The following is a 22230-nucleotide window of genomic DNA, read 5'->3' as shown; positions in this document are numbered from 1 at the left end:
TCCGGAAGCCACCGAGCCCCCCGCCCCCTGCCCCACTGCCCTTTACCATATTGGATGACACTCGTCAATGACTAGACATCTCCGAGGGCAGCTGCGATTGCCTCGCATTAAAGTCTCCACAGTGAATACGTAAAGGCAAAAGGCTTAGGAAATTGGTTGTCCTTTAGAGCGCACGTGGCCTCTGGTGGAGGACTGTGCCTCTCCATTGTGGGACACCCCACACCGCTGGCCCCAGGGAGAGGAAGGAATTGGGGGTACCAGAGGGTTGCCAGTGAGGATTTAAAAAACATTGAAAATAGCCCAGGTCACAGTTGGTGCAGAGGGACCCTGGAGGAGCTCAGTGCTCTGGCCTGTTCCTGGCCCCAACTTGCTGTGTGATCTTGGGTAAATTCCATCCGTTCTCTGGGCACGAGGTTTGACTAGATGACCCAAAGATATTTATAGCTGCAAAACCCTGAGGCATTTTGAAAACCTCCTTTGTCCTGTCCCCTAGGCCTGGGACCCACCTCGCTCAACTTTATTTCTGTATGGTCCTTGAGCAGCCACTGGGAGGGTGCCTGGCAAATTGGACTAGAGAAGGGAGGAGGGGGTTTATCTCCACCCTAACAAGCTTAATTCCTATGGAGGGATGAGATTACTCCCCCTTCAGAGAACATTCCAGCCCAGACACTTCAGAATCATGATGAACATTTGTCCCCCCTCTGTGAAGAAACATTTTCTCCCAATGTCAGAGTTTTCCTCACATTCCACAAGTCTCCAATGCCAAAGCCAAGAGGGGAACAGTGTCCACACTCCCAGCTTTCCTTGGCCCGTCAGTCAGCCGGTCATTGCCAGACGAACTTTGTGCTGGCTCTCTCGCCTCCTCCAGGCTGAGGGCACAGGATGTCTCCACACCTGGGATCCTGGTAACAGCCTGGAGGGAAGGGCAGTCCGCCCATGTCTTGCCACTTCCCTGAGGCTCTGAGCTTCTGATTCTCCAGCTTGGGGCCAGATCTAGGGTCCCGTTTCAGCTTAGTTGTGTGATTATATTTTAGATTTCGAGGTATTCACTGAAACATAGAGGCAAGTTCTTGCCTGAGGAAGGAGGGTAGCCTGTCCCTCTGCTGTTCATATGTGCCGCTCACACCCAGGTCGCCCATCGTGTGGGCTAGCCCTCTCCAAACATGCAAACTCCTGCCAACGTGCTGTACTTTCCTCTGGGGAGGCCACGTCTTTCCCAGATGATCCATCTGACCCAGATAGGGAAACAGAAGCAAGGGAAGGAGGCCGTGCTGCTTCCTTGAGGGCTGGCCCAGCTGGCTGCTGGCAAACTCTTGGAGAGGGCCTTGGCCCTGGGTCTGGGAGTCAGCAGGGACTGAGTCATGAAACCCGGCTACTAACCTGGATTTGAGAAGATAAATCGATGGTGACTAAACCTGGCCTTATTCATATGCGTGGCATTAATGTCTTTGCATATTTTCACTAGACTGTCCTCTCCCCCCACCCCCCACCCCGCCATTTCTTTCCTTAGACAAAAAGCCAAAGATCCTTGTAAACTATGTGATGGCCAACTACTAAAAGTTACACTAACGTGAAGGTGAGGTTTTTGTGTTTGGTGCAGAAGCGGTCATGGAAGCAAACAGACAGCAAAAACCACGTTTGGACGCGCCAGGAAGATCTGTGGTTTTAGTCATCGCACCCACCTGAGTTCCAGGGTCCATTCCAATTTTGTAGCTACCCTCCCCACTGAGCTCATTCTGGAGCCCTGGGCTTCCCTTCCCTCCGGGTCTCAGGCTCTTTCTGTAAAACACTCTGGCTGGACCGAAATAGACATGCAAACTCTTGCACCGTGATGTTCTAAGAATTTCCGACTTCTCTTACAGTGAGGCCTATGTATGCATACACTGTACACAATTTTGGAACCAAAAATGAGGACGTGTCCGAAGAAGGAGGTATTTTTTCCGTAATTACTTACCTGAAAGGGCTTCTACAGTCATATAGTGATTACAAATGTAAACAGTAACCTTCGCTGGAGACAATTAAGTGACATTAAAAGGCAACACTCCGCAAAGATTTGTGTATCCATGGGGTCGACATTGGAATATTAGACAGTGAAAACTTCCTGGCAAATGGGTTTGTGTTCTGTCCACGTGTCCAAGGCGGTATGCCATTGCACCAAATTTCTCCCAGAAGCACAGTCAGACCATGGAGGGAGGCCCAGGACATCCATGAGGACATGTGGACTTCGAGAGGTTAGGACCTGTCCTGCTAGGGTGCCATAACTCAGGACACCTGGGAACCGGTCATGGGGCGCTCTTCCCATGGGGGTTGTTTGACCAAAAATAATTTTCCGAAGCTCAGGCACTCACCAACCCTCCGGCCGTGCCCTGGAATTGTTTTAGGTGTTTCCAAAATCCCAGTCCGCCCTCCGAGGTGGAAAGCGCGCTGCCTTTGCCAATATCCAAATGATGTGCCTCAGGCGCAGAGAGCTTCCGGATGGCCCTCCTCGCTGTGAGCAACAGGCTCATCAGAGCTTCTCATCAGAGCAGGGGGGCATCTCCAAAGGTATCTGTCAGGAGCCAAAGACACCCATGTGGAAGTCCCAGGACGTCTGTTTTATAAGTGTTGCATCACGGCCCCACCTTGCCCCCGCCCTGGTGTGGCTCTCTTGGGAAGTTGCCAGGACAGAGGCCATCTGGCAGGAACTGGGCCAGGGCCTTCTGGAGCCCAGAAGGTAAGTCGGTAACCGCACAGTACATTGCAGAGAAAAGGTGGCCTCCGTCCAGATGTCAAGAGCAGGCGTTCACTCGACTGGCAAATTGATTTTAGAAATGTTTATTTTAAAAAAAGTTTTTTAAGTAGGCTCCGTGCACAGCATGGGGCTTGAACTCATGACCCTGAGATCAAGAGTCGGGCACCTAACCGACTGAAACTGGCCGAGTGATTTTAGCAATGCTTTGCTTCCCACAGCCTGCCTTTTGAGTGGCCTGGAGACAGAGCCCCAGTACCTGTGCCCTGAGCCAGCGTTCAGATGTGCGGCCTCCCTAACACGGGGACTGAGAGCAGAACAGAAGCTTCATCTAAAAGCTTCCCTTGGTTTATCTAAAATTCTTTGCTGGTGGCCTTTGGCCCAGTGGGTAAAGTCCGACCGCCTTAGCCTGGCTCCGGGGACCCTCTGGGGTCTGCCCTGCTCACCTTCCTAGTCCCATCTGCTGCACTCCAGCCCTCCTAACCCACCTTGTTCCACGGACCCTGCCTGCCTGTCCTCACAGCATGCATCCCACAGTATGGGCACCTCGGTCTTGTCCCCCGGTCTCTTCCTACTCCCTTTGAAGTCAGGGCCACAATTATCTTCATACGTCCGGTTTCTAGCCAAGTACCTGGCACACAAAAGTCACTCCATATTGTTAGGCTGGAAGGAGGGGTGCCCTGAGAAATCTGTGACTTGTGGCCACGTGACTGATACGCTCATGGGAAATTCTCCCCGTGTGCTCTCTAAAGTCAGAGGGAGAAAAGATTCTGAATATTCTTCCTTTGGTCATTCATTCATTCATTCATTCATTCAGTGCGTGTTTACATCGAGTGTCTCCTGCATGCAGTTGATGTACTGGGTGAGGGAGAAGCCTCTGGCTGCAGCTGTGGGCTGGCTGGGGTCTTGGGGACCAGCGGGGAACTACCAAGGGCCTGTTCCACCCACCGCCTCTTCTGTCTGATTTTCTCCTGGGCTCCTGCTGACTGCCTCTGACCCCACCTGTCACGGCACGTCTGCTGGGTTTTGCCACTGCCCCACCTCTGCGACGCCCCAGAGCCCGCAAGAGTTCTCCCTCTTGTGGCAGGGAACAGCATGTGGGGGGCCCTTGCCCAAGGTAGGCCTTCTGGAAAGTGTGCGCTCTGCCTGGAGGCGGTGTGAGCTCCACATCCCTGCCAAGTCAGGCCCCAGACTGAAGGGCCAACAATATCACGCTGGACCGAGCCCCGGGGGCCCTGGGCGTAAGGCAGCCCATTTCTGGGCTCATCAGGAGAGGCTGCAGGAGCACCTGAAGGGGCTGCGTGTTTTCCCCCTTCAAGCAACCTGGGAGCCCTCATTCGAGGCCAGGCCCCCTCCTGCTGTCTCACTTCCGTGCCCGGGGTGTGGGCCCAGCTTCCCTCAGGGCTCCAGTGGCTGCCCTGGCTCTAGAAATCAGACGCAGATAAAGCAAAGGCTCATGGGAAAGCAATGCTCCTCTCATCTGCTGCCTCTCCCCGGGCGCACCTGAAAACGCTCTCTGGGTTGGGGCCGCCTGAAGGACCCGGGTCCGGAGGAGGCCGGAAGGCCCCGGAAGGGCCCAGCTGGGAGCCGAGCCTGGAAGAGTCAGAACCAGCTAGACAAGAAAAAAAGAGAAGTGGCACAGAGCGGATTTTACCAAGGCAGCTGTTCCAACGTGGCAGAACCATCTTTCAAGACGTGAAGTGGAATCTGGGCTTCCCGGTGGCTTATTTTCAGCCCACGGAATGTGACGGAGGCCGGGCAGCTTCTATGAGCTGGGATGCTGGCCTTTGGAGCCCTAGGTCACCTTGTAAGATGGGAGGCTTCCCCGAGGCCACCACGCTGCGGGAACCCCAGGCCACCTGAAGAGTCCCCACGCAGGTGTTCTGCTCACAGCCAAGCTGAGCTCCCAGCGCGCGGAAAGCTAACGCCAACACCTACAGTCCAGCCCCAAGCCAGGGAGTCACTCAGCCACCCAAACTTCCCCGTTGAGGACCCCAGACATCACGAAGCAGAGGCAAACCCATCCCCACCGCCCATGACCCATCGAATCTGCAGGTGTAATAAATGGTTGTTTTAGCCCGCTAAAGTTTGGGATACTGTGTTACCTAGCCAGATGAAACTAAAAAAAGTAGCTATGATATTCTTTTTTTTTTTCAATCTTTTAACATTTATTTGAGAGACAGAGACAGATCATGAACAGGGGAGAGGCAGAGAGAGAAAATCCGAGGCAGGCTCCCATCTCGGAGCTGTCAACACAGACGCGGGGCTTGAACCCACGAACCACGAGATCATGACCTGAGCCCAAGGCGGATGCTTAACTGATTGAGCCACCCAGGCGCCCCATCAGCTGTAATATTCTTACCAAAAAAGTTCTGAGCGGGGCCTGCATACCCTGGCCAGTAGCACTCTCCGGAACAGCCCAGCTGTGGGATTAAATACGTCATAACACAGGGGTCAGAGAGTGAGCTCTGGAGACAGAGTGCAATGGGTCTGAATCCCAGCCCTCCCTGGCAAGTCAGTTCATCTCCCTGAATCTCAGTTTTTTTCTTCTCTAAATGGGGAAAATAATAGAAGGCACCCCTTGGGGTTGCCACGGAGGTTAAGTGAGATAATTTACACGCAGCACCAATGTATTGTATTTGACGCCTGAAACGGAAAACTTCAACACCCCCCCCATACAACAAAATTGTTTTCCATTTATCACTTCTGTAAAAAACCACGAGTAATTATTATTTTCTTGATTTGTTCTTTAGGTTTAAAACAAAAAGATATATCTTAAATTTTTTAATTAAGTTTTTTTATTTTTATCTTTAAAAATTTTATTTTTTATTTTATTTTTATTTTTTGAGAGAGACAGAGAAAGCGTGAGTGGGGGAGGGGCAGAGAGCGAGGGAGAGAGACAATCCCAAGCAGGCTCCACGGTGCCAGCACCAGAGCTCGACGCGGGGCTTGAACTCATGAAACCGTGAGATCACCACCTGAGCTGAAACTGAGAGTTGGACACTTAACTGACTGAGCCACCCAGGCACCCCACCCCCCCCCACAAATAGTTTTAAAAGAAGAAACTTCAGTTCTACAGATATTATTCAAATTAAGCATCTCGCGTATGAACTAAAATTGTTACCTACCAAATGCAAATATTTTATCTTGCAGTTAGCATTTCCATGGCTTAAACTTTCCACATCGGAACTACGTAGGGGATGACAGCATTGAATTCAGTGGAGCTCTGTCCCTTTGCATTCACACACTTGTGATATTGTTGGTTTCAAATCTGTCATGAGAGTTGGAGACATGAATTTTTCCCCGGCCGAACTCAAAGGCAGGGTGGCAACTGGCTGGGACTTAGAGTGTCCAAAGCAGAAAAGTCCCTGGCGATCGGGGACCAGTTGGTTAGCCTACAAACCATAAGGAACAGAACAAACACACGTAGCCGAGTCTGTGTGAATCAGGAACCAGCTGGAGAACTAAGAATTTTCTGAATTAATCTGGGTGCAGAAGAGGATGCTGTGAACGGGCAAGCAGTGACATCATGGAGTTTCACGTACGCGTTGTTAAAATTCAATCATAACCGCAAGCAATCGTTTAGAACAAAGGATTTTTTTCGGGGAGGAGTGTTTCATCTGGGACATTGTATAGAGTTGATGGGCTGGGTGATAATGACAAGCAGAGCAGCTTCCGGTTGGTTTTATTATCGTTTTCAAATCACCTGCAGAGACAATGCAGGTCCTTACTGCCTGTACCTGGGGCAGTCGCTGGGTCGTCCCGCCTGTCTCAAACCACAGTGCCTGGTGAGCAGAAATGTTAGGTCTCATTACAGCTAGCCCTGGGCTCTCGGGGAAGTCTTTCCACCTCTGTTATTTTGTAGGGTTGTCGGACATAGGAATTTGCATGGTTGTTGGTTACAGGATTATTCCATAAATTACAAGGTGCCTCGCTCAGCCCTGACATTTGGGAGGGGCTCAACAACAAACAGTTGAAAACTCTCCTATCTGCCTCCGTATCTACCCCGTTCCCTCTTCTGGAATGCCTTACCCTTAGATCTTGGCTGATTGAAACTTGCCTCATCTCAAATGGGTGAAGCCCTCAGTCGCTACATTCCTGCAGATCTGTTTGCTCCTGCCGTCTCCTGGGTCTCTCGGCCACATCTGGTCTCGTCTGGTGTCCGCTTCTTGGACAAGGTAGAGTATCAGCATTCAGGTGGGTGTGCTGTCCTGTCACCCCATGAAATTGCATGCTCCTTGGACAATGAGGCCACGTGTTGTTCCCTTTGCTGCATCCATTTAGAAACCAAACGCCCTAATAAGGTCCTCATTCCCAATGTTTGGGGTCCCATTCCATACAGATTCTTGGCGCTCAGTTTAGGATAGACATGCGGTCCCAGGTGACATTTAGTTGGGTGTAAATCCTGGTTTGCCTGAGACAGTTGTTCCCATGTGATGAGTGATAGCGTCCCCTTCACTCTCAGCGGGTCCTGGTTTGGCTGAGAAGTCTCATCGTCTCCTCCCTCCAGGTGGCCTCGTCGCCTTGTCTCCCAGCCCCTTCTGTTGGCACAGTTTCCTCTTTCACCATCTGTCTCCAGAAGGCACCTGCATGGACCTTGGGGCCGGGCTATATACCCGTCTCTGCAATTCGGGGACACCTGTTGCCAGTGTCCTTTCTGATGAGTCTGAGCCAATGGCCTGGGCACTGTTGCTGGGCTTTCAACCCACAGCAGCACTTCGAGGGTGAAAGCAAGACACGAGCAGGAGGAGGGGAGATGCCACCGGCTGCTGAGACCTTCTGAACTGATTCAGGCTGCGGGTGTGACAGAGGCTGTCTCACATAGGGAGAAGTACAAACCGGTTACCACCCTTACTGAATGCAATCTCTCAATAACTGTGAGAAGCCTTCAACGTGTTGTCCCCTTTCGTCTAGTGAACCCACTTGTAGGACTCCATCTATCCACGGATACACTCTAAAAAGCAGATGAGGTTTTATTCACAAAGGTATTCACGGAAATGCCATTTATAACACCCAACATTGGAAACGCTTCGAAGATCCAACATAAACGGAACGGTGATAAAATTAGGCTGTAGCCATAGGACAAAAAAGTACTCAAGCTTTACAATTATATTTATGCACGTTTTCTAACGATTTGGAGAAAAGTGCTCTGTTTATAAAGTGAGAACAGATCTACAAAATTGTGTGTCCAGGATGAATTTTTTTTTCATTTTGTATCGCGGTAAAGAATATACATCACAAGGCCCACCATTCTAACCATTTTTAAGTGGACAATCCGGTGGCATTACGCATAGTCGCAAGGTTGTGCGACCATCGCTGTTCTCCATTTCCAGAACTTTTTCACCGTCCCAAATAAAACAGCCATTTTATGTAAATACATGTGAATAGATGGGATCTTTATTCTTTTTTTTTTTATGTTGTTCTGTGTAATCAAACTTTTAGTCAATAAGCGAATTACCTTGTTGATTTAAAACATATTTAAAATGCTGTCTACTGGGAGCGACACCATTTTTATCTTCAAAATAACATTATTAAGGGCTGCCTACAATGCTTGGAATGATTCTTGGATACTTGCTACAGTGAAATTGATCGAGAGTAAAGAAGCATAAGTTCAGATCTCCTCCGTCATCCTTAGGACATGTGCACGTATTTGAGTATGGTTGCCTGTTTACTTTGCGTCTTCCCCGCCAGACTGAGCCTGGAGAGCGGGCTCGTGGCTCGTATGCTATATTCCCAGCATGGTGAGCAGGGTCTAGTTTTAGTAAATGTCTGTTGAAAGGAGGATACTGGAAACTTTATGTCCACTTTAGGCACGGAAGTGAGGCTTTTTAGCCTGACGCGGGGCTCGATCCCGTGAACCAAGAGATCCTGATCTGAGCGGAAAACCAGTAAGATGCTTAAATGACTGAGACACCCAGGCGCCCGTTTTTGGTTTTGCTTTTTTTTCTTTTTAAATCAAAAGTCCTATACTCTGTGACTCTCCGTAGTTCAGCAGACCCATTCATTGTACAAATATTCACCGAGCACTTTGTGCAGCAGACCCTATTCTAGACACTTGGATGCTATAAATCTGGGTTCAGGTCTCGAACTTCCAGCTGACTTTGATCCCTTAAAAGATCATAGAGGTGTTCACTGTTTTCTGACTGTCCTGAGGATGTTCCAAGTTATCATCTCGCACCAGGTTGTACCAGAGAGGCAGCTACCCCCTCCTGCTCCACCGTCTCCAGAGTGCCCCGTGCCTTCCACAGTCTTGGAATAAATCCACCCTCGGGCTCAGGCGATGGATACCTGACCCAAACCTGCCGGGCCAGATTCCCTCTGCCTGGAGCACTGACACATGTCCCGTGCACCAGAGCAATAGGGCCCTGAGTCTGGTCGGCGAGGATCAACTGTGGGACTCACTCAAGTCCACATGCGCAGAAGAACGACCTCGTGGCTGAGAAGTCAGGGTGAAAGGAACATGGGAGGGGAACTGGGACCACCCGGCCTGGCATGTGGCCACTCCCAGCCCCATCAGGGCAGAACTGCCTCCTCCGGGTTTCATGTGACTTCCCCGAATTCTTAGAATAAACCTCCCCTGCTTCGTCAAGGTCAGCTTGGCTCCTTGACAGCCACCCTGCCCTAGAAATAAACAGGAACATTTTCTTGGAAGAACATGATATGACTTAATACCGAACTCTTCATGGTTACATTTCTAGGCCCGAAGAGACACACCAAGTGCGACATAAGAGACTGCCTGTAATTCGTTCATGTCCCAGAGTGCCCTCCCTATGTGAGGGCTGCACTAGAACTCGTTCTGTGCAGAACCGCTTTGGCACTGTGATGTACCTGGCAAATTTCTCCCGCTAGGATGGCACCCCTGTCCTCAGGTCCAGATTTTCTAACCACATCTAGACCTCCAGACTCTCTCACGTGCTCGTGGGGTTCAGGTCCTTCTGATTGGTTCCCTGGGTCTGTGTGATCTGCTCTCTGCATCCACTCTTGCCAACGATGCCCACTTTCTAGGCCTGTACCGTTGATGACGCAATGATGGAAGTGTTCCGTGGTTCTGCTGTCCGGGAGGGCGGCCACTTGTCACCTGTGGCTCTTGAAACGTGGCTGGAGTGACTGAGAAATGAAATTTATAAGTGTATTTCATTTTAGTTGGCTTACGCTCTTAAACGGCCATGCCCGGCTGGCGGCTGCCATGTTGGACCCTGACGCTCCAGGCGAAAGCTATAAATGGTGATTTGAGATGGACAAATAGCAACAGAGCCAACGGCATTTGCATTTGGAAGACCACCCGAACCTACCAGGCCCATGACCCCCTTTCATCCTGTCTCTCTAGGAACTGTGTTCTCAGGACAGGACTCTGGCCTAGGACAGGATATTCCTTGGAAAGTCTGTCAACTCAGCACTTCAGAAGCAAGTGGGAACGGCTCCCCAAGCCACAAGCTGGGCATCCTCCTCTCTGACCTTCCTTTGGAAGAAAGCACCCCTGTGACTCTCTGGTGAGGTGTCATACATTGCCGGAGCCTGAGAGCCACCCCATGACATAATTTTAACTTTAAAACCACTTTTTTCATGCTGCTGGACAAAGGCAATTCTTCCTGCTTATAAAACCAAACCCCTTATTACACTAAATTGACTCTCATCTAACCATTACTTTTGTGAAACACACACTGGCCTGGATGAAGGATCCGGAAGGATGCTGGGTTGCAGATTTGAAGCACAGGGGAAGTGTATGTGTCACCGTCACACCTTTGTGAAGTCACACATGGACAACTCCCAGTGACATCACTGAATGACGCTCACAGAGCAGCCTTGTGGCCCGCTGACTGCGCGGGGAGATGGCTCTTATGGCTTAATTGCACATGTGCACTTGGGCCTGGGGAGGGAGCATTACAGCACCTTGACCCGCACCCTGCCGAGTTAGGGTTAGCCAAGTTGCCTCCCTGTTCCCAGCCTCACTCTTCCGGTCTATAAAATGGGAGCGGGGGATGACTGGCCGACGAGCCCCAAGGTCTTTAGAATGCTGACTTTCTCCAGGTCTAGAGTGAAGCAGAGGGAGGAAAAAGATCTGCCCGGGGAAGTGAGTGGCCAAGTTGAGCAGGAGCTCCAGCCTTTTGTGCACAAAAGTACTTTCCGCCCTTTGCAAACGCCAGCTTCCCGACCCACCTTCACGGAGAAGTAAACCAGCAAACGTAGATTAGGTGAACGGAACGCCCGCAACCTTAGCCGGAGAAGAAGGTTGTGAGGCAGACAAGCTTAGGTTCTGCGACCAGACTCGCCACTGAATAATTGTGTGACCTTGGGCAAGTCACAAATTCTCTGTGCCTCTGCTTCCTTGCGTCTAAAGTGAGGATAACAAGATCTATCGTACAGGCTTATCCCTCTTGGCTTCCTTAATCTCTGCCTTTAATTCACAGACGACGATTGATAACGTGAGCATCAGCCATAGTTGATGTTTGGGTGCTGAGACCACGCCAGTGTTTCTGTATCGAAATAATTCTGCAGTTCGGAGCCTTCTGACTGCTCAGCCCCTCCCTGGGGACCTTCCCTTCCCCCCACCTTCCCTCCATGATTCAGCAAAGAAGGAGCCGATGCCTGTCCCTCCTGACTCTGCTGTCCTCTGATTGCTCACTGTCTGTGTCATACCGGTTGTCCATTTTTTTTTTAATTAAGAAGACTTTATTGTTCAGAACGGTTTTAGGTTTACAGAAAAATCGAGCCTAAAATACAGAGTTCTCATATACCTGCCCCTCTCCCTCTGTCATTAACATCTTGCGCGGATGAGGTATGTTTGTTATAACTGATGAATCCATATCGAACAATCACTACGTTATCGTTAACTCAAGTCCATTGTCTACATTAGGGCTCACTTCTTACGTTGAGCGGCTGTTAACTATTTTTAACGTCGCTCTCAGTGTTAACACTGGGCAAAGCTTCGTGGGCAGATGCATGCCAGACGCTCACTCTTATGGGTGCTTTCCACACATCCTCATTGACTCCCCATGTTTTATTTTAATCAAAAAGAGAAGAGAGGCGCCTGGGTGGCTCAGTCAGTTAAGCATCTGACTTCGGCTCAGGTCATGGTCTTGCAGTCCGTGAATTCGAGCCCCGTATCGGGCTCTGTGCTGACAGCTCAGAGCCTGGAGCCTGCTTTGGATTCTGTCTTTCTCTCTCTCTGTCCCCATTCTGCTCACACTCTTCTCTCCCCCTCTCTGTCTCTCTCTCAAAAATAAAACTAATAACATTAAAAAAAGGGAAGATAAAAATGTTCTTTGTTTGCCAAGTCTGCTGGCATAAAATGGAGTGTCTTAGTTGAACATTAGAATTATCTGGGGAGCTTTCAAAATACGCCAATGCCCAGACCCCAACCTCGACTATTAAAGCGGAAAGTGTTGAGGGGAGCGGTGCCCAAACATGACTCTTAAAGCCCTGAGGTGATCCTAATGTGCAGCCAGGGACAAGGATTACTGCTTCCCAGCCCTGCCCTTCAGATGGAGGCCTGAAGTCCCGCAGGGGCACTGGGGCCTTGGTAGAAATTCAGACTCTCAGGTCCCCACCCTGGACCTAGTGAATAGTGAATCAGAACCTGTGGGGGTTTTTTTTTTTCATTTTTTTGTTTATTTATTTTTGAGACAGACGGAGCATGAGCAGGGGAGGGGCAAAGAGAGAGGGAGACACAGAATCTGAAGCAGGCTCCAGGCTCTGAGCCATCAGCACAGACCCCGATGCAGGGCTCAAACCTAAAGCATGAAATCATGACCTGAGCCAAAGTCAGACGCTTAACCAACTGAGCCACCCAGGCTCCCCTCAGAACCCGTGTTTTAACAAGACCCAGGTGATCTGTGGGCACACAGATGTTGGAGAAGCAAAGATCTAGAGGAGGATTCTTGGTCTCTTGGAAGATAGGCTCCTGTGTGAATATGATGAGTGAGGTCATGTGACCCTTCCTACAAATCAGGGCCTTCCCACCCCTCGTAACCCACCCATAGGATGGGTAATGAGCCTCTGCTTTAGGTCTACATGTTTGAACGCTTAAAAATTGTCCAAGGTCTACATGAAAAAATTACATGTGCTATGATATCATCTCTGTATGCAGCTACCTGTATACTTGCACAGAAAGAGCATATTTTTGAATTTAAAAAAAATTATGAGAAGCTTGTCTTACTTTTATTTTACTTGACTCATTTTTTTTTTTTAATTTTTTTTTTTAACGTTTATTTATTTTTGAGACAGAGAGAGACAGAGCATGAACGGGGGAGGGTCAGAGAGAGGGAGACACAGAATCCGAAACAGGCTCCAGGCTCTGAGCTGTCAGCACAGAGCCTGACGCGGGGCTCGAACTCACGAACCGCGAGATCGTGACCTGAGCCGAAGTCGGCCGCTTAACCGACTGAGCCACCCAGGCGCCCCTTGACTCATCTTTTTTAAAAATGTTTACTTATTTTTGGGAGAGAGAGAGAGAGACAGAGAGAGTGAGCTGGGGAGCGGCAGAGAGAGAGGGAGACACAAAATCCAAAGCAGGCTCCAGGCTCCCAGCTGTTAGCACAGAGCCCCAAGCGGGACTCGAACCCACGAGTCGTGAGATCATGACCTGAGCCAAAGTCGGACGCTTAACCGAGTGAACTCCCCCCTGGGGTGTCCCTGACTCATCTTTTGGAGTTCACCTTGTTTAGATGGAGAGGGGCACCATTCAGCAGCAGAGGATCTAAGCATTTGCATGCTTATTAATTAATTTTGTCATCAAGAAAACAATAAGACCCCGGAAGAGCCTGCACCCTGAAGCCATCTGGCTGCACCCTCTGTTTACTCAGTTATTTGACATTTACCTAGTGCTTCCAGTTCATAAAATGCTTTCATGGGCTGGGGCACCAGAGAGCTCAGTTGGTTAAGCGTCCGACTTCTGCTCGGGTCGCCATCTCATGGCTCGTGGGTTCGAGCCCTCTGTTGGGCTCTGTGCTGCCAGCTGAGAGCCTGGAGCCTGCTTCGGAGTCGGTGTCTCCCCCTCTCTCTGTCCCTCCCCTGCTCTTGGGCTCTGTCTTTCTCTCTCAACAATAAATAAACATTAAAGGAAACAGTTGCTCTCGTGGGCTTGATCTTCTTTAACTCTTGTCCCAGCTCAGCGAGGCGAGAGCCCGGTTTGAGATAAGGAAACAAAAGCTCAGGGAAGTCCCACGCTTCATAGCAGGACGTGAATCCGGGCCTCCTGGTCTCGGGAACTGCCAACAGACGTGTTTCTTTAGATCTGTGGCTGAAGCACACGGTGGAGGCCCGGTAAATATGCATGGGGCTGAATTCAGGGTAGGGGAAGCTGCTCTCCGATTCCCCAATCCTGAGTTCGGGAAGGTTCTTGCAATGAATGGTAGTAGCAGAAATGACCAGGCACCAAGGCATCTTTTGCCTCCGGTGACCCCCACCTTTATCCACCCCGTCAGTGAACGCGGGCCAGCTTTCAGATCTGGCCTCAGTCTGCCGGGATGGGCTGTCAAAAGGCTTCACTGCACCTGCCCGCCCCACCAGCCCCGCTTGGGGCCAAGGGTGAGAGTCAGTCTAGGGGCTGAGGGCCCGTGAGGTTCTAGATGGTGGTGCCGAGGCAAGGCTGCTCAAGGGCCCCAGGCGGGAGGCTTGTGGCTCAGGGCCCTCGGCTGTCTTGCGTGTAACGACTCACAGCGACGGTCTGCCAGAGAGAGAGATGCAGGGCACGGGTTGCTCTAACCGCCAAGTAAAATCTTAACATACAGCCCCTTCTTCTTCTTCTTCTTCTTCTTCTTCTTCTTCTTCTTTTTGGTTTAACGTTTATTTATTTTTGAGAGAGAGAGAGGGTGGGTGCAGAGAGAGAGAGAATCCCAAGCCCGCTCTGCACTGTCAGCGCTGAGCCCGACTCAGGGCTTGAACCCGCAAACCGTGAGATCATGACCTGAGCCGAAGTCAGACGCTGAACCGACTGAGCCACCCAGGCGCCCCACAGCCCCCTCTCCTAAGGTCCCGAAGTGAGGGTCCTGCACAGGACGGAAAAACAGTAGACAGGCCGCCCGCAGGCTGCAAAGGGCACCACCTGTCCTCCGACGTGGGCCCCATTTCCTCCTAACCTACATCACCAGCACATCTCCTTGGCGGTGATTGCCTGGCCATTCCTATCCGTGGAGGAACATCACACTTCTGTACTGAGGGCCTCTGCACGTCTAACGGGAAGGACACCTCTTTGAGGGGAGGACAGGGTCCACTGCTGCGCCCTCGGCACCTTGCTAAGTGTCCCCTCACGTGTGATGGAGAAATGAGTCCTGCGTGATGACGGGGGCAGGGGCGTCCCTGGAATGGCACAAAGCCTCTGCTTCAGAAGTGCTGCCATCTAGCAGGGGAGGTAAGCTGTGCACAACCCGGGGTGGAAAGGACAAGGACAGAGGGCCCTGGGCTTTGGCCCCAGCAGCAAGCACGGAGAACAGCTTCACGAAGGAGGGGAAGTCCCTCGAGAGCAGCAATAAGTAACACGCCTTATCAGGTGCCACGATATTCCCACTCACCTGGCCAGGGCCTGGGCCTGCTTACCAGCCGGGGAAATGCCCAGCGGGGCGAGGAAGTTGGGCCAGCAGAGCCTTGGGGTCAGGCTTTCTGCTAAGGGGACACAGCCATCGCAGGGAGGCAGGGCTTTGGATCAGCTGATCATCGACCTGACAATATCTAAGAGACCTTTCTGTGATGCTCTAAGCCTTCCTTCTTTTCCGCCACTGGTGAGAATGAGGCCACGTGAGCAATTGGAGGTGTGTGTGTGTGTGTGTGTGTGTGTGTGCACGTGAGTGGGGAAGAAAATCTGGTCCAGACATAGTGACCATTCCGGTTCAAGGGTTTGTTGTTGTTGTTGTTGTTGTTGTTGTTGTTGTTGTTTAAAGACGTCTGGTAAAGTACATCTAACAACATTTACCATCTTAGGGTTACAAGTCGACAGCATTCAGTACATTCGCAGTGTTGCACTACCAACACCACTATTTTCCAGAACTTTCTCATCTGCCCTACAGGAAACCCGACAACCACTAGGCAGCCTGGCAGACGTAATGAGAATTACCTGTGACAAGAGACAGGAGAGTCCCGGGCTCACGGCTACAAACCTCTCCCAGCCAACCGCGGCCACCCCTCCGGCTCACCGGTCAGTGGATGCAAAATGGCTTAGACCCCGGGAAGGGGCAGCCTGGGCCAGGTCAGGCCGGAGGGGGCTCTGAGCCTGCCACCCCCACCCCCAGGTGTCCTGGTCCCTCAGTTCTAAACCACACACCCCCCTCACCCGCCGTCCCTGCTCCTAGGAACATGAGTCCTAGAGACTCAAGCCCGGAGAACTCAGTATGTGTTACCATCATAACCCCAGGGTGGAGGGGTTCCAGATGATCTTAATTTTTCCCTTCATATTTCTCTGGAGCTTTTAGCGTCCAGCTGACCAAGACCTTGAGTGTGACCGGGGAAGACTGTCTCATGACCAATTAAGATTCAACAGGTGAGCCTAAAAGAACAAAGAGGGGCCCACAGGTGAAGGAGAGAGAGAAAGGTAGGGGCTGGTATTGTAGAACTCGTTTAAACCTTAGATGTTGTTGTATAACGGTTCTTTTTTTTTCTTTTAGTTTTCTTAATGTTTATTAATTTTTGAGAGAGAGACAGGGACAGAGTGCAAGTGGGGGAGGGACAGAGAGAGAGGGAGACACAGAATCCAAAGCAGGATCCAAGCTCTGAGCTGTCAGCACAGAGCCTGACGTGGGGCTCGAACCCACAAACCGGGAGATCATGACCTGAGCTGAAGTCGGACGCTCAATCGACTGAGCCACCCAGGTGCCCCAGTAATTTTCATTTTTAAAGAGCTAATCCAATAGGAAACCGTGTTAGGTTTTCTCAGATCTGCCACCCCTGAGAGAAGCCTGAATGTTCAGGCCGTGGGACTGTACCCGGGCGCCTGCCGCTGGCCGAGTGGCACTGGGGAGGGGCTCCTGGTTTCCCAAGGCTCTGCTTGTGGCTGGGACACAGTCAGGGCAGAAGGGATCCTGGGGCATCAGGGCCTGAAGGCCTGGAGCTCACTGAGTCCGACCTCCCACCTCAGGGAGGAGGGCCTGAGTCTCCGGATCCAGAAGCGGGAAAAGCAGCCCCCGCCATGGGTGAGAGTCCAAAGTGGTCTCGGGGGACTGCAGGGAGCGGCTATCGTGACCGCTGCTGGGTATGGCAGTGACCTGCATGAGGTATGCCGGGCCCTCAAGAGTCTGAGCCAGGATGTTGGCAAAGCCAACAAGGAAAAGAACGGGTGGCAATGGCGTGAGTCAGGCAGCTCCACGATGGTGGAAAGTCGGCAGTGGCCAGGCAAGAAGAGGAGGGGAGAGGGGACATTAGTGAGCACCTGCTATATGCCAGGCCGGGTGCCGTAGGCTTTTGTATTCATTTACTCATTTAATCCTTGCAACAGCTCCTTCTCCTGATGAGGAAACCGAGATATGCCGGGGTTGGGACTTGCCCAAGATTAACCATAAGTGAGTACAGAACCGGAATTCAAATCCAGGCTTGTCCAACTTCAGCAGTCGCGTTGGAGGAAAGTGAAGTATCCTGAGCCGTTCTCAGTGTCTCGAGCCCGAGGGAAGGAGTTTTGCGGCTGTGGCGAGGGGCCATTGAGTCAGGAAGACAATAGAAGCCTTCTGCTGGGCACCCTCTGGAAAGGGTCTCCGGAGGAACCGTGCTCTTGGTGAAATCTTGCGTGTAGCCGGTCCTTCCCTATTAATCCCCGCATCCAAGAAGAGAAGCCGCCAGCTTGACCTGGCTGACAACAACACAGAAGCTCTTCACCCGCCTACGGAGTCCGTTGTAGGGTCGACAGCTTTCCCTGCGACACAGCTGGACATCAGCCGTCAGCTGGTTGAGTGACAACAGCATCCGTCTTTGAGCCAGAACCCGGCTGGCACTCCGGTCCTCCTGCGTGACCTTGGCTCTCCCATTTCACCATCTGAGCCTCGGCTGTCCTCATCCGTGAAGTGGGGGGTAACCACATCACGCACCGGATCGCCGTAAGATATAGAGGAGTTGGCACGGACGGGGAGGATCGTGCCCGGGACACGGCGTGCGCTTGGTTGAGTCCAATCGTGAGGGAAATGTGAGTCTCCTGGCAGAGACAATTTTGTGGCAGGAGGGTTCCGATCGGGGAAGGGGGTTAGCCGACTGTGCCCAGTACCGAAGATAGGCCAGTACCCAGGGGCGACACATGAGTCAGCCTCAATAATTCCCCGTAACGCCTGTAAGGCAAACAACATGTATTTAACGCGGGCACGGCAATCGCTTGAGGTCCCCCCATCAATCACGCCCTGGGGCCCAGGAAGACCAGCGGGGCAGCCCCCAGTGGGCCAAGTAAGGCCTGAGACAGCCGTTTTGTGGTCTTGCTCAGACTTAGCTACTAAATGCTTTGGGGCCTTCGGCAAATTACTTAACTTCTCAGTGTCTCAGCTCTCCTTATCTGTAAAATGGGGATAATAATACTTACCTACCTCACGGGGCTTGTTGCAAGAATTAATTAAAGTTTATGAAGGGCTTTGAGATTCCCGGATAAAAGGCCCTACAAAAGTACAAAGTATTATTATCGTAATCTAGTAGACTATAAAAGATAATTTTGCAGGAAAAGGCAAAATTTTAATTTCCATACAAGCAGAAACAAAGGCAGATATAGTCACAGAAAGTAAAAAAAAAAAAAAAAAAAGCCTAGAAGCTAATTTATATAATTTTTAAAAATTATAACACGTCTGCTCCCTGCCAATAATCAATGCAGCACGATAATTACAGATTTCAGTCAGAGGCCAGCAAATAATGACAGTAAGTGTCTCTGATGCGTGTGCTGGGCCTTGGGTTGGGGATTCTCTCCTGGCATCCCACGACAACCCCACGAGGTGAATCGCATCACCCTAGTTTGACACGTTGGCGAGAACTCCAGGACAAACTCCAGAACCCTCTCCTGGCCTTGGCCACTGCTCCTGATGCTTGAGCTCTGAAGAGGGCTTGGTGACATTCTGATTCCCCTTGGTGGATGGAACTCAGGCGGATCTGAGATGTAACCACAAAGGGAAACTGAGGCAGGCCCGGATCCGGTTCTCTGACGGGAAAACAGAGCTGTTGCCAGTCTGCAGTCTAGTTCATGTTCAAACGCCCATCCCCGGCGAAAGCCACCCAGCCCGCACCTCTAGGCTTCTTTCTTCCTAAGAAAAAAAGAAAGACCGTCTCCTCTTGCCTCTGAGCTGTGTCGGGAAGAGTCAATTACCTTCTTTTCAAAACATTAATAGATGATAAATAGATAGATAGGGCTTTCAGATGAGAGGCCTGTGTGTGGAGAGTTCTATATGGCTGGTTCTTTCATCTCGACTTGAAGCCTTTCCACGTGTGCAATTAAGCCCCAGGCTGGCGAGCCCTGGAGCGGACAGGCAGGCCACCCCAGGACCCCGGGCTGGTTCTCCACTCGGGGAAGCGGAGGCAGAGTGGGGTAGCCATGGGCCTGGGGTCTGAGGAGCCCTAGATTGATTCCGGCGTGGCCCCCATGTGCTGTGAGATCTGGGAAGAGAGCTGAGCCCCCGGTTTATCAGTCAGTGCATGTAAAGCACCCGATACCGAAAAAGAAAGTATTATTCTTTTGTACATTAGAGGCGCAGAGAAATGGGAGATTGCAAGGTGGGCAGAATCGTCATAGAATTTAACCGCTTCTCTGGCGTATTAATTGAGGCCCGATCATTATAAAAGGAACGGGCATCCATAGGAAAAACAAGGATGTATCTGCTTTGCTCATTCCAGGTCCTGTATGTCTGGGGCGAGGTCTCTGCTGGGCAGGGGGGAGCTGTCTGATAAAGGACAAGGAGGGACACGTAAAATGGGACCCTGCCCCACTGGGGGCAGACCTCTGAAGCAGGCGTTGAGGTCACAGCTTACCCAAGCTGCTTCCTCTGGGCAACAGGTGGTGAAGGGGCCAGTCATTTCGTGTTACTCTTTTCAAATGTCAGCTTCGCCACTCATTCTCTGTGACTTCAGGAGTCCTTGGATTTCTCTGGGTGTTTCCTTATCTGGAAAACAGGGACACCCCCCCCCCTCCCTACAGAGTGTCGTGACCACACAAGGGAGCTCAGTGCCCACATAGAGGTGCCTGGCCACCAGCCACGCCCCAGCCTGGGCCAGCTCCTTGCTAAATGTACTTTTAATAATCTTCCTTCCTTGGCTCCCTTCAGGGAATCTATGAGGTGAAGGGTTAACATCTTCAGTTTACCTTCCAGAAATAATTTCCTTCTTACGAAAAAAGAGAGCGAGATAAAATCTGAGATGTAATGGGACAGAGATGAAACCCCTTGCCTGGTATCCAAAGTGCTCAGAGCAGCCCTTCCGGCCAGGATTTGAGCAGGAAGCATGGCCTTAGAGAATACCTGGCAATCGGAACCTTGGAGACGCTCTGTCATCTCCCACAAGTGCTGGCATTCCCGGGCAGGTGACTAAGAGTCGGGGAGGGACAGACACCTGGAGAGCTGGCCAATGGGGCGGCAATCCCACCAAATATGGGCACTCAGAGTCGGCCACGGTCTCTGCAGGTTCAGACCCCCAAGGCAGGGTTGGCCCAGATGGGTGAGAAAGGAAATCCTTTCCCCTGATTCTTGGAATTTGAGGAGTTAACTAAGCACTGGAGGGACTTTTGAGATAGTCTAATTTACAGATAAGGAAGCTGGGACTTAGAGAGGCCCCGGGGACTTTCCTGAGCTACCCAAGTGGCGTTCACGCTCTTCCTGGACAGGCAAGGTCAGGGTCCCCTGTTCCATTTCTCACAGACTCTATAATTCAGGTGGCCTCCCGGGCCTTGGCTTTCCCATCTGCAAAGCTGGGATCCCAGCAGCTCCCGTGACTGTCCCGCAGGATTGTGGAGAGGCCAGATCCGTCACGAGAATAGAACTTACGGCTGGTGAAGCCACTGAGGGCAGTGAGGGCTGCAGGAAATTATCGATCAGCAGAGAGAGGGGCTGGAGGCCAGGCTTTGGGGCCTCCGGCGTTTCTGGGCCTGCTTTTGGAGAAATGGCCAGAGAAGGGCTGCTGGGGCCTTGTCAGGGTTTTGTCACCTTTCTCTCATCTCTGCTGGAGGTTCTCGTTCATTCCCAAGGCCGAATCCAGGCGGCCACCCAGCCCTGAGCCGACACAGGCCCTGTTCCTGATGAGGAAGCAGGTCGGGGAGGTAACCCTGCTCCCTGACCCGCACCCACTCCCCCTCCCACCCCCCCACACTGGCTTTCGATTGGCTGGTGTCCCACCTTTGGGTGGCTGCCTCCTAAAGGCCATATTAGAAGATGAAGTTCATAGTGCGCCCGCCCATCGTGTGCAGGGAAATGTTCACCCCAAGCTTTAGCGACCTCACCCAATCCTGCCATGGCACCTGTAGAGGGGATCCCCGTTTGACAGATGAGGGCACTGAAGCTCGGTGCTATCAGGTGACTCACCTAAGGCCACACAGCCCAGAGCGGCAGAGCCACAATTTCGTCCAGGTCTCCACTGCCCCTGCTCGGCAGCCCCACTGGGCAGAGCCCCTGCCTCCTGCCCGCTGAAGGCCAGCCTGACACTCCTAGGAGAGTGGAGGGCAGCACAGGCGTGACCCAGCCTGTAGCCTTGGAAAGGCCTCTTGTCTCAGTGGGTCCCGGAAACCCGGTCTATCTGTGATTAACGGAAAGAGTCCTGGGCTAGACCTTCGGTGTCTCAGAGCCCTGCATGCTGGGCTCAGGGGACAAGACGAGCGTCCTTATCTGTCGGAATGAAAGGGTTGTAGATGCTGATTTTAGAAATGAAAACATCCTTCATTTGCTAAGGAACATCTTCATGCTGCTAAGGAAGAGATCTTCAACATGCACCGAGAAATAGGGGCACCGGGACGGCTCAGTCGGTTAAGCGTCCGGCTTCGGCTCAGGTCATGATCTGGCGGTTGACGAGTTCGAGCCCCGCGTCGGGCTCTGTGCTGACAGCTCGGAGCCTGGAACCTGCTTCGGATTCTGTCTCCCTCTCTCTCTGCTCCTCCCCTGCTCATGCTCTGTCTCTCTCTGTCTCAAAAATAAATATAAACATAAAAGAGATTTAAAAAAAACCTAAATAAACATTAAAATTTTTTTTAAAAAGATGTATTTAGAAACAGAAGCATGATACAGAAGCAGATCCCAGTTTAAAAGTTATATGTATAAATAATAAAACAAAATAAATATTATGTGTATATATATGATACATCTATATACACATACACACGATATGATATAGACGCCCATTCAGTATATAGACTCAAAAGATATATTCCCTAATTTTTCCCAAAGAATCAATACAAGAGTGAGCCAGACATTCATTTTAAAGGGGTGCCCTGTTAGCCGAGGGTGAGGCCAGGGCCAGAGGGGAGACAGGTGTGGAGGCCAGGTCTCTCCAAGTGCGCCTTGCATCCCTGTGCTAATTTTGGAAACTGCACAGATGTCTATAATTTTAAAAAACCAACTAAGTAACAAAGAACAGCAAAA

This window comes from Acinonyx jubatus, chromosome A3 (assembly GCF_027475565.1).
Source record: "Acinonyx jubatus isolate Ajub_Pintada_27869175 chromosome A3, VMU_Ajub_asm_v1.0, whole genome shotgun sequence".
Lineage (NCBI taxonomy): Eukaryota > Metazoa > Chordata > Mammalia > Carnivora > Felidae > Acinonyx > Acinonyx jubatus.
This window is presented reverse-complemented; position numbering follows the sequence as displayed.